The sequence below is a fragment of the Brachycentrus maculatus genome, unplaced genomic scaffold, assembly GCF_059751285.1.
Source record: "Brachycentrus maculatus isolate JH-2025_06_01 unplaced genomic scaffold, ASM5975128v1 h1tg000022l, whole genome shotgun sequence".
Lineage (NCBI taxonomy): Eukaryota > Metazoa > Arthropoda > Insecta > Trichoptera > Brachycentridae > Brachycentrus > Brachycentrus maculatus.
The window spans coordinates 664080-676378 of NW_028280776.1; the positions used below are offsets into that span (position 1 = coordinate 664080).

Genomic DNA, 12299 nt, shown 5'->3' on the forward strand with positions numbered 1-12299 from the left:
TAACGGATCAATCTTAAAAAACTCGAAGGACAAATTTAATATTTTAAAAAACAACGGAATTTACAAATTAGAATGTAATGATTGCAATGCAATTTACGTAGGACAAACTGGACGCTCTTTCTTAACTAGATATTCAGAGCACGTAAGATCTTACAAAAATAAAAAACTAGACTCTCAATTTGCCAACCATTTAAATGAAAATAACCATAAAATTCATGTCTCAAGTAAACCAATTCCATTACATATTGAAAGCAAAGGTAGAAAAATGAATATATTAGAGCAATTAGAAATAAATAAATATGTAAACAATCCTAATTTTAAAATCATTAATGAACAAACTAACCTTATATCTTCACCACTGCTAAACATATTTAAATAGACTATTATTACCCTCTATGTAAACGCTTGCATGATGCGTTATTGTTAAACTAATAATTATATCTACATATGTAAATTCTTTCTTAAAATAAAAATAAAAATTTCCATGTCTAGTAATAATTATATCTACATATGTTATTAATTATATCTACATACATGAATTCTTTCTTAAAATAAAAATAAAAATTGGCATGTCAATAAATTCTCCCTTCCCCGAAAATAAATAGAAGGGTACATACCTACATCCCCCACTACTTAATGAACAAACTAACCTTAGGTCTTCACTATTGCTAAATGTATTTAAATAGACTATTACTGTACATCATCTCTCTCTGTGTAAACGCTTGCATGATGCGTTATTGATAATCTAATAATTACATCTACATATAAAAATTCTTAAAAATAATATTACCAACAATTGTATTAAAATCTCTAAAATATGGCCAATAAATTCTTCCCTTCCCAGAAAACAAATATAAGGGTACATACCTACATCCCCCATTAGCGACTGTTGTCTCCCATAAATTATTACTGCACATGTTAAAACTGTCACATAGAATTGTATAGCTACATAAGGACCGTAGTCCATTTGATCTTCACATTCGTTTGATAATGCCCTAACAAGGCGAAACAATTGTCACAATATAATTTTTTATGTGTTTTTTGTTAATAAAATACAACTTAGTAGACTCAAAAAATCTGTGTTTGATTTAAAATTAATACATAAATTAAAATGGAGTTCTACAAATTAAACGCCAAGTCAATAAATAAATAATACATGAATAATGAATCATTTTGCCGTATAGAACTATTACATTCCTAAAAACTGACAACAATTAGATTATCCGCTGACAATCCTCAAACAGGTATTGTTTTTTTAAAAAAAAACATGTTGTGTCTAAAAAAATGCCTGCATTTTTATAAAAAAAATATTACTCTTAGTCAAAAATTTAAAAAAATGCTTGGATAAATTATGTTTTTTTTTATTCATTTTTATATTCAATTTTATCTCTTTCGTAGTTTTTTTTTAAGATAATATCCTATTTTTTTTAATTGACTGACCTTGATCATTTAATACTTGAATGTATAAAAATTGTTGTTATTTTGATCTTGTTGCGAAAATATTATGTTTAACTTTGGCCTTATTCCCGATATAAAAATAAAATTAAATAAACACGAAGATAATCTTTATACCCGCATGTGGGTACGGTACTTTTCCATTAAAAAACGTAAATTTCCCAAAAATACCCTTGGGTTAAAAAAAACTCATTCGTTTATTTTCAAACAATATCAAGTCGCCACAAATGTTAGGACAAATAGTCCTTAAATTGTTAATAATTTCCCAAATTTAAATTTAAAAATGATTTTTTCCCAAATCTTTGCAAAAGAAAGGTTTTGATGAATCATAGATATATCATAAAAAAAATAGCACAGTTATGTATTTATAACAATTTATCTAGCGTAGAACGGGGCTACTTGAACTTTGATGTGTTACTTAAGCCCAGTACAAAAAAAATATTTACATCTGTATTTGGTCTACAATAATGAACGTATCGACATGATTCATTGTTTCCCTGACAGGTGACACTTATTGTCACGATACGTTCATTATTGTAGATCAAATACAGATCACTATTTTTTTGAACTGGGCTCAAGTAACACATCAAAGTTCAAGCAGCCCCGTTCTACGGTACCTGTTTTTATTATTGACGAATATTATATGAATGTTCGACACAAGGGTGTACGTCTACAAAAGTTGCAACTTTTTTGTAACGTTTAACGTAAAAGTGATAACAAATTATTAAGTTCCTCCACCAATAACATGCCTTCATATTACGTCGAGTCATTTTGAATAGTTGGAGCTATTCTATGAAATCTTTCAAACTAAAACCTTTAGAATTCGGATTTAATACCGACAAGTACCCTTTGGCGAGTAAGGTCGTGAGTTTAGGATGATGAGTCGCAGACGGCGCGAGATGAGTCTAGCTGATGCCGGCCATAAGCCTCGGTAATAAATCCCCCCTCGTCTTATTCACGAGAAAAGTAGTAAAAACGCAGCGGAGCGTCGTTAACCCCACTTCTCTCCTTTTATTTTTAATTGCACCGCAGTTTTACGAGACGTCGTTCCCGTAGACCCGCTGGATATTGCGCCGCACGTAATGGCTCATGCACACGAGACGAAATTGAAACTTGACAACATATTTTGACAAGATGACATCATAAATTTACTTGGCAATATTCGGTCTAGTGCATTTTTCAAAAAATACTCTCCTTATCGTCCATCGTTCACATGTAATACCACTTCCATTAACACAAATTCGAGACTACCAGTTTCAGAATAATTGTTCCGTCATTAGGCCATTAAAATTTAATTATTACGGTCTGACATTTGTACAAAAATAAAATTTTGAGAGAAAGAAGACAAAAAAAAACAAATAGGATTATTTTTAAACGGGGACGGTAAACGATAAGGGGAGTGTTATATTACCAAACCACAAAGTTAACAATGCTTTTAATATATAAAATACATTTTTCAAATACTTCTTCTGCGAGTTGTAAATTAAAAAAATATATACAATTGACTGAAACTAACTAATCATCTGTAAATTGTAAATTCTCTGAAAAAAAGCACTCTGTAAATTCAAATCATATTTTAATATGTATAACTCAATGAAGGTACAATATTAACATCTAAAATGTATTTTTTTAATCTGGCTTTTAAAAAAAAACACATTACTCAATCCTGCATGATAATCTATACACACTGATTTTAATTGTTACTTTAATACTTTACGACTTGAAATACGTCATCATGCCAAGTATTCATTTGTTTTGAGGAGATTTCCCTTTTTAAAAATATGTAAAAGTGTTACACATTTAACAAAATAGGGAAGTCTTCATTTATTAATTTCGTTGAAATATTTTACACAAGTATTTCTTTCATCACCCTTCATACAACCGTCATTATACTAACAACTTTACTGCTTTCATCCATCCATTACTTCTTACAAATAAAATTTTAAGATAACCACAAAGGTTGGGGTGAGTGAAGCGATGCTTCGGATTACAATTTTATTCTTGGGCCAACTTTTAATGTCGTAACTTCTAACATACACAAAAGTAAAACCTGAATTATAATCCTGTATTTAATTTTCTCCCGACTTCGTTATCATTGATTTTGCTTGCGCAGCATTACACATAAATATTTATAGGACATTAGTTCTACTTGAGACATTTATTACCGTAATCGATATGGAAATCGGTGGAAGAAGAGACATGGTATGTTACTGGGTGAATCCTAAAATACTTTTTGATAAGTGCAGAAATAAAGATATAGAAATGAGAGTGAATGGTGCACTGAAATCAATTATGGCAAATAAAAACCTATCAACGAAGGCTAAATTGCTAATACACAACATAATCCTGGTTCCAACCCAAATGCATGGAAACGAAGCATGGAGTTAGCAAAAAAAGGATAAAAGTAGACAGAATCCAATAAAAAATGCGATCCCTCAGACAAATGTACGTCAAAACGATGTATGCCTGTAACCATTTAGAATTAAAAAAGTGATCATGTTTTTAAGAACAGTGTTTTTCGATGGTTGCTTCTCGTTGGTAGGGACAAGGTAGAAAGAGAATTTATTAATGTCCAGGCGTAATTATTTTACTATGAAACCTTTTTACTGTAAATTGTTATTGTATCTTTTATATGTAATGTATAAAATCTAGAAAGCTTAAACTTAGAAAGTTGTGTTGAGATTTTTCGGACATTTTTGGATATTTTTTGGACATTTTTTTTGGACTCTGATTGAGGTCGCGGTGATATGTAAAATATTATAACACAATTACTCATACTAAAGTATACTTCATACCAACTTGTCTCCATTTTGGTCCTGTCTTTCATTTCAACTTGATTTTTTAACTTACAATATAAAAATAATCTAGAATATATATATTTTAAATTAACGTAGGTGGTTCAAGTGTCTTGGGACACCAAGTCATAAAATATCTATTCCAGTACATTCAAAACCCATAGAGATATCCGGAATTCTAAACATGTATGTACGAGAATGTACATATATATATATAAATTCGTGTTGTTTTGGTTCAATGATATATATGATGTAAATTAAATCGAACATGCGGCGCTATAATGTTAACAACACAATTACAGGTAAATTAAATGTCAGTTTATAATAATTTATGTTCGGGTAGTAATAGCACGATCCCAAATGAACTAAATTTTCGCTTGGCTCGCGTTGAACAAAAAACCTTAATGACCTCCCCGTTGCATTGAATTGGATTGTATTAACCATAGACGATGCTGATTTATATTGATGGCTAAATTTACTGCAAACTAATATGTTCTACATGTATGGTATATTATATATTACAAATTTAATTTCTCCATATGGAATTTATCTAAATAAGTGAGAGGCACAAGCTAAGCAGGGTCACTAAAAACATAATTTTTTTAGATGCATAATGATACTTAAATATAAACGATAACACTGCGTTTATATGACGCAGTGCCCTGTGCATCACTGGGGTGCGGATAAGGGTTTAATTTTTTATTATTAAATATAAACGAAAATATGTGAGTCCAGATACTAAGCAGGCTTATGAACTGTTATGAATTAAATATGTAAATATATTTGTCGATTCAAAGATTTGAATAAACTTAAAATAAAAATACTCGCTTTGGCAGTACATATACTAAAATTGGAACGATACAGAGAAGATTAGCATGGCCCCTGCAAAAAAAGTAAAATTTATTGTTAAAATAATTTATTAGTTTTGTCTACTAATTATTTTTAATAAAAAAGTGATTAACGTGGGTTGTTTATTAGTAGTAAGTGAGATGTTTTTAATTATTTTTTTACAAGATATTTGAAATTTGTTTAATACTTAATTGACATTGATACATATTCATAGTTAATATTTTTATATTATGTCTGGATTTAAAAAAAGATTAAGCAATCTTTTTTTTTATTATAGTGGATTTCAGACATTTCAGTTTAGTTACGTATAAAGCAATGTACCATAAGTGACTCATTTTATAAACTCGTTTTGTCATCATCTTTGCATTATTTTTATTTTATTATATATTCCGTCAAACGTTTTTTTTATGAAAGGCGTCTGATTGAAATAACAAAAAAAGCCACGTAAACGAAAACTTACTCAATTTGTTAACCTTAAAAAAATATATCGATGTTTCATCTTGAGATACCTAAAATATTAATGAACACATCTAATATGTCATCCGTAGGGTGAATAATGCAGTGACAGTAAAAATAAAAACAAATTGTTGTATTCATCCCGAAATTAAATGTTTTTTCTTCCATTCGATACACTATATATAGTTTATTTTATTAGACGAGCAAAAACTTTCCTGTCTTTTTGGTCAGCAGCGCGGTCTTCAGGCCGTGACGCGGTGTTTCAGTTTTTAGTTTCACCCTTAGTTCACAAGTGTTGGTTTTTCTACGTCTGCGTGGTCAGCTCGGCTTGTGAACTTGACTTGATTGATGATTCTATTTTTAAAACAGATTTGGCACCAGCCCCCGCAGCAATTTTGGTGACAATCCCACTGATGTCACAAAAACACCGTGGCCATTCTTATGTTGTGAAAAGTAATTGGAATCTTTTTCCCATGCCTTAGAACACTAAACGAGAAAATTTCGTAACTCATATATAAAATATTTAATTTCTTTTTCATCAAACATTATTTATTGTATTTTATAACTGATTAATTTATAATGCAAAAACAACTGAAAAAGCTTCATTTTCCAAATGCAAGTAATTTTTCACATGCAATATTGCAATACGCGCATTAAAGAATAATTAGTTTTTTATCGGTGTAAAACGATTTTATTGTGTAAGTCATATGTTATATGTATTGCTTAATATCCGTTTATGTTTAGAAAATCAAAATAAAACACTTTTCTTTTACAAAGAGCATACTATGAAATAGTAAAAAAATACATAAATATATATATATATATATATATATATATATATATATATATATATATATATATATATATATATATATATATATATATATATATATATATATATATATATATATATATATATATATATATATATATATATATATATATAAATATGTATTTATGTATTTTTTTATTATTTCATAGTATGCTCTTTGTAAGAGAAAAGTGTTTTATTTTGAAAAAATATATAATAATGTATAATTTTCCTATATATATATATATATATATATATATATATATATATATATATATATATATATATATATATATATATATATATATATATATATATATATATATATAGGAAAATTATACATTATAATATATTTTTTAAACGTTTATTCCATAAAACAATTCGCCAAATTAGTGGTATAGACCTTTCCTAATAAAGCGTAATATAAACAGAATCTCATTCCATGGCGAAATTGGCGGCTATCCGATACACAAACATTTCGCAAAGTAGGGACCTCAGTCCCACACGTGACTAGAACCCTAATGTCCCTACCATTCGGACCTCTAATAATACCAGATAAAAGTATTCGTTACAGTGTACGGATATGCACGTCCGTTAGTGTGCGTGGAACTTTATGGCCAATGGGGACAAACTTTTGCACTAACACACGGGTAAATCCGAATAAAACTACCCTACTTACACTTGTGTGGGGATTGTCAAAGATTTGAACGTAGGGCACATTTATTGGGATCATCCACCCTTCTAAGCCATGTTCCAGAAACCCTTTTTCCTTCATTATCGTCTTTCTATATTAAACTGTTACGATGAAAGAAAGTATTCCCTAGAACGGTAAGAGTAAACTTTTTTTAATACAACGATTTCACCCTTTTCGTTTGTGCTGAGACTTTTTTCAGAATAGAAAAGTTTTTAAAAATGGAAAAATTTTCATGAAAACCCTTCTTAATACCTTTGCCGATATTTTATTTTTATAAGTTTGTATCATCATTTTACTGGAATGAAGTTCAATTATTTTACGCCAAAAAGTGTTCTTTTCCTTCTTACAAAATGAACTTATTGAATAAGATATTTTATTTTCTTTAGTTTGCATCATTGTTTTATGTAGTTTAATGAAGTTTAATTATTATATTGTTAGTATGTTTAATTGAAATTCCTTTCATGTTTGAGCTTGTATAACGTTAATTCATCTTCGTATAATTGATGAAAATAATACAAGCTAAAAGGGGAGATTTATTTGAATTGGCACAAAAAAGTCGTTTAGTTACCTTTTCTTGGAATTCACTTGTAAGTGATACTTATCCACACCAAATGGTGCATAAGGGACTGCATACAATTAATACAACGTTTATTTGATCGTTTGTTATTTGAAGGCATGTTAAACAGTTCTACGCTATAGTCATTAGACCAGGGTCACAAATAAATCAATAAAACGTTGAAAAAACCCTTTTTTTTTTTTTTGACTACCCCCTAGGAATTCAACCTGAGACCTCCAGCATAATAGCCAGATGTCCTTATTACTACACTATGAAGGCTATGTGTATGTACGTACAAGTAAATGCTAAAAATGTAACACGAGTTACTAGTGTCGGGTTGTGGTCCCGTGGTTAGTGCCGTGAACTCTTGAGTCAGAGTTTATCGGTTTGAGCTCACTCTACTACAATTTGATACCTATTTCTTATAATGAGCCGCTTATGCTCACAAAAATAGTATGAAATTGAAGTATTTTTGTAAAGAATAATAAAAAACAAATATATTTCTCTTTTTAATAAAAGAATTATACGAATATAAAAACCAATTACATGAAGAATATAAAGATAAAACGATTTTGTCTAAGACCAAGCTGATAACGGGATATAAAAGTGCACACTACGTTACAATCAAATACAATGAACATCATTAGCTTTTAAGTATCCGTGCCGAACCGGCGAGCGCTACGGATAAGTACAGTGCGCTCGTTTGATACTATCAGCGTTTAACTTTTTCAGTCCCCACAAAAGTGGAGCGAAGAAATTCGGCCGTTACGCTAAAATGCCGGAGTTAATCCATAAACACGGCCAACTAATGCCGGGCGGGCCCTATAAAGTAGTCATCTAATGGGTTGCGCATTGGCCCTCCGCGACGGCGAGCGCTGGTCCTAACTACAGAGCACTACAAGCTCCTGATACCGAATACGTACCGTAAACAGTGCTCACGCTCGTCAGCTAGAACGAGCTACATTTGCATACTAGAATTGCGCTTTTATACGCCGAATTTACGATCCAAACGCTAGCCAGCTCGTGGTCAAGGATCCGAGCATCAAATTTGTAGACTATCGCAAGATACGGGTGCATACTTTGTCCCACCCTTATCGATTGAAGTGTTGCCCTTTTGTAGATGAGTATGAAAAGTTATGTGAAAAACAGATTTCAGACATATCCATTCATTCATAATTTCATTTGTAATTGTAATTTTATTTCAATTTAACAATTTCAAAGGTTTCTTAGTTTATCCAAACAAAACATTACCCACTGAATTGGAGCATCCATATTGAATTCATTTTTGAAACTTGTACATATGCAATATCAGTTTTTTTTTGATAAATTTCACATGTAAGTTCTTAATTCATAGATTTGGAAGTATAACTGATTGTGTGTAAAAATAAAATTGTAAAAGAGAGAAAGAAGACAAAATTTTATCTTCTTTCTCTATTTCGTACTTTTATTTTAATACAAATGTCAAATCGTAATAATTTTATTTTAATGATCTGAAATGGTATGATTTTCCGATACCGGTAGACACGAATAAGTGTTTATGAAAGTGGTATTACACAAAGGGAACAATGGATGATAAGTCGAGTGATAAAAGATTATACTTAAAATGCCTAGACTTATTATTAGCACCTCAAACGGACATTTTTTTAATGTTTGTTGAAATATCAATAAAAAATCTTGGTATCGATAATTTAAAAATTGAAACAAATTCCGAATTTGTGATAAAAACTGAGAATAAAGTTTACATATTTTTTTTTTAACTCGTTATTAGATAAATCTTTTTTTTTAAATAAAAAGACGAGTACGCTTCTAAAATTTATTTATAAGTTACACTCAAGGATAATTTTAAAGCATGTAATAGAAATCTATATGAATTATATTTATTCAACATTTTTAGTTAGGAAATATCGTTTTATTAAAGTGAAATATCTTCAATGTCACTGAAACCAATAAAATACGGTGTTCATCCGGCAATATTTTTATTCCGTCGTTATATTAAATTTACCTTGCCGCTCGTTCTGAAATAGAGAGTAAAAATACGCATGTTTGTGACAAATATGCTCATAGGTATAAACCGGGTTCGTGCTAGTTCGCTATCTCTAAAATCGTTTTTTTTCGATTCGGAATAAAACATACGTTCGTTGCGTCAAAACGCTCGACACTTTTCAATACCATATAAGTTTAGCCCGAAATCACAATTCATCTAAAGAAAAATCGACGTTTCCAATAACGTTTGTATTTTTATTTTCCATCGGCCAATGTATTCTCTCCGGATGTAGGTAGGCCGGCAATGGCGGCACACTCGAATGGGTATTTTAAAAAGGGACCCCACCAACGATGAGGTCCCACCCCTCTGCTCCCCAACCCTTACGGTCATCTGCCACCCCCATCCCTTGAACCGCGGTCATCTGAAGCAGCGGTTGTTAAACACCACTTGCTAAGTTTTCACTCGATTTCCATTCTAAGGGATTTTTAAAAATATTTGATCGATCTTTCGTGACAAAAAAATCCAGAAATTTCAGACAAGTAGGTACCATTTCAATCGGAAACTTACTTTTTATTTATAAATATTTTTTTAAATATTATTTCATCTCAATTTGATACAAAAGTTTTTGAATTTTGTAATATCTACATCATTCAACGAAAACGTTCAAAGCAAAAGTTGGCAAAAAATATTATTTTATACAATTTTCATAGGACTTTCTTAAAGATATATCTATCAAATAATTCATATTTGTAATATTTGTTTTATCTGCCGTTCACATTCTAGATATTCCTTCAGTTTTCTTACCTGGTTATTAACTGATATTCTTCTTAAAAAGGTTTTATTATAATTGTGTAAAGAATAAACTCACTCATCTATAACATTTCAGTAAAATTTGTCTAGTTTTATTCTGTTTCAGTGTTTTAAAAAAACAATAATACGCATAAAATCCGATACAATAAGATTTATCAGTATTTCATGTTAGGTAAGGTTAAGTTAGTAAAGGTTTTAATTTATTAATTAAGCATTTTCAAAAGAATTTCAAAACCATTATTCTGAATTGTGTCACGATGGAATTGTTCCACTTTTTCAAATAATGTGAATTCCCGGACGTCTAAATAATTCTTCTCTCCCATTAAAACAGTGCGCTTTCATAAGCCTTGAATTGGTATACCCTGACCAACCCTCTTGTACAATGTCCGGCGTACGCTCCAGTTGCGCAGGTAGAGCCTACCTGAACAAGGCTGTAGAAGAATAAAACCACCCCGGGGCATGTCAGAAACTTTTCTCGCTTAGGTTTAAATTCGACCCCGCTCTAGAAATAAATACTCCGAGTCGAGTAAAGGGTTAAGCTGCTTTAGCAATTTGCTTTAAAAATATAAACTGAAATAAAAACCCCTAATTTTCACCTCTGTAAAACGTTTTCACAAACAATTTTATGCCATTTTTTTATGACACTACATTTTAGCCGATGCTTATATTATATGTTATAAACACGATTATTAATTATTTTAAAGGTAATTTTTATTTTATTTTCAAACAAACATCAATTTGTTTTTCCGTATTTTTTTTTAATCGATAATTTCGTTGTCTCACTAACTAGTTTGAGTTTAATTCTAAATTAATGAAAAATAACAATCGTTAATCGCAAAGTTTAAAAAAAATGAGATTCAAAAATTAATTTAACTTTTACAATAGAAAAGCGAAGAAGTAAAAAAAAGTAAATAAAATTTTCAGGTCTAGTTAATACTTTTAGATACCCATTATCAGCCATCAAATTTTCAGTTCTGCCCGACTGACTACATTAAGAAATGAAATTAACAACTTCCTCTGCTTAGCAGTACCATCATGCTCAGGCATATGATTATTAATGGTTTAACAAATATAAGTTTACTTGCCTGCCTGAAATACAAAAAATCACTAAATCAAACGTACAAAATAACAAAATATGTAAAATAATTGTAAAAAGTTTATGAAATTTCTATAAAATACGAACATGTGAATACTACACTGAAATCACTCATAAAAATTTACTTCTAATTATCAACATAAAATGTTTCGTGATAACAATTGGAAAAATAAAATTGTAAAAATTTACATTGTTTATTTTCATATTATTTTAAGCATAGGAAGTGCTCACTATCGCTACAGGATTTTTTTGTTTTTCTTTTAGATTTAAAATAAAATGGATTTTGTACGGATAATTGAAAACCCTGAATAATTCAAAGATGGAGTCTTTAGAAAGACGGTATAGTTTTTTTTTGTAATATCAAACGTAATTGACATACGGATCAACTTTACTTATTTATCCGAAATCTGTTTTTCAATTCAGCTATTTTAAAATAAATTAGTGTATAATACCAGTTTAACTATTTAAAAAAATAACTCTTTCAGAAATACGAAATATTCACATTCATAATTTCAGCTTTTAAATTAGGAAATGTCAATTTTAAAAAAAAGGACACATTTTTTTAAATAGCAACGACACTCTATGTACAGAATATACAAATATATATACATACGTGGTTTTCTGAAGCAGAAAAATAAATAAATAACCTGCCTGAAATACAAAAAATCACTAAATCAAACGTACAAAATAACAAAATATGTAAAATAATTGTAAAAAGATTATGAAATTTCTAAAAAATACGAACATGTGAATACTACACTGAAATTACTCATAACAATTTACTTCTAATTAT

General features: G+C 29.7%; 1 protein-coding gene and 1 non-coding gene across 2 annotated transcripts in view; one reads left to right on the plus strand and one right to left on the minus strand.

The window, feature by feature from the left end:
* Nucleotides 1-12299, minus strand: part of LOC148313092 (CUGBP Elav-like family member 3) — a 722672-nt gene that overhangs the window by 628438 nt on the left and 81935 nt on the right. The gene's annotated exons all lie outside the window — the stretch shown is intronic.
* Nucleotides 5071-5177, plus strand: LOC148313094 (U6 spliceosomal RNA). The gene has a single exon (XR_015838327.1). It is a non-coding gene; the product is annotated as a U6 spliceosomal RNA (small nuclear RNA).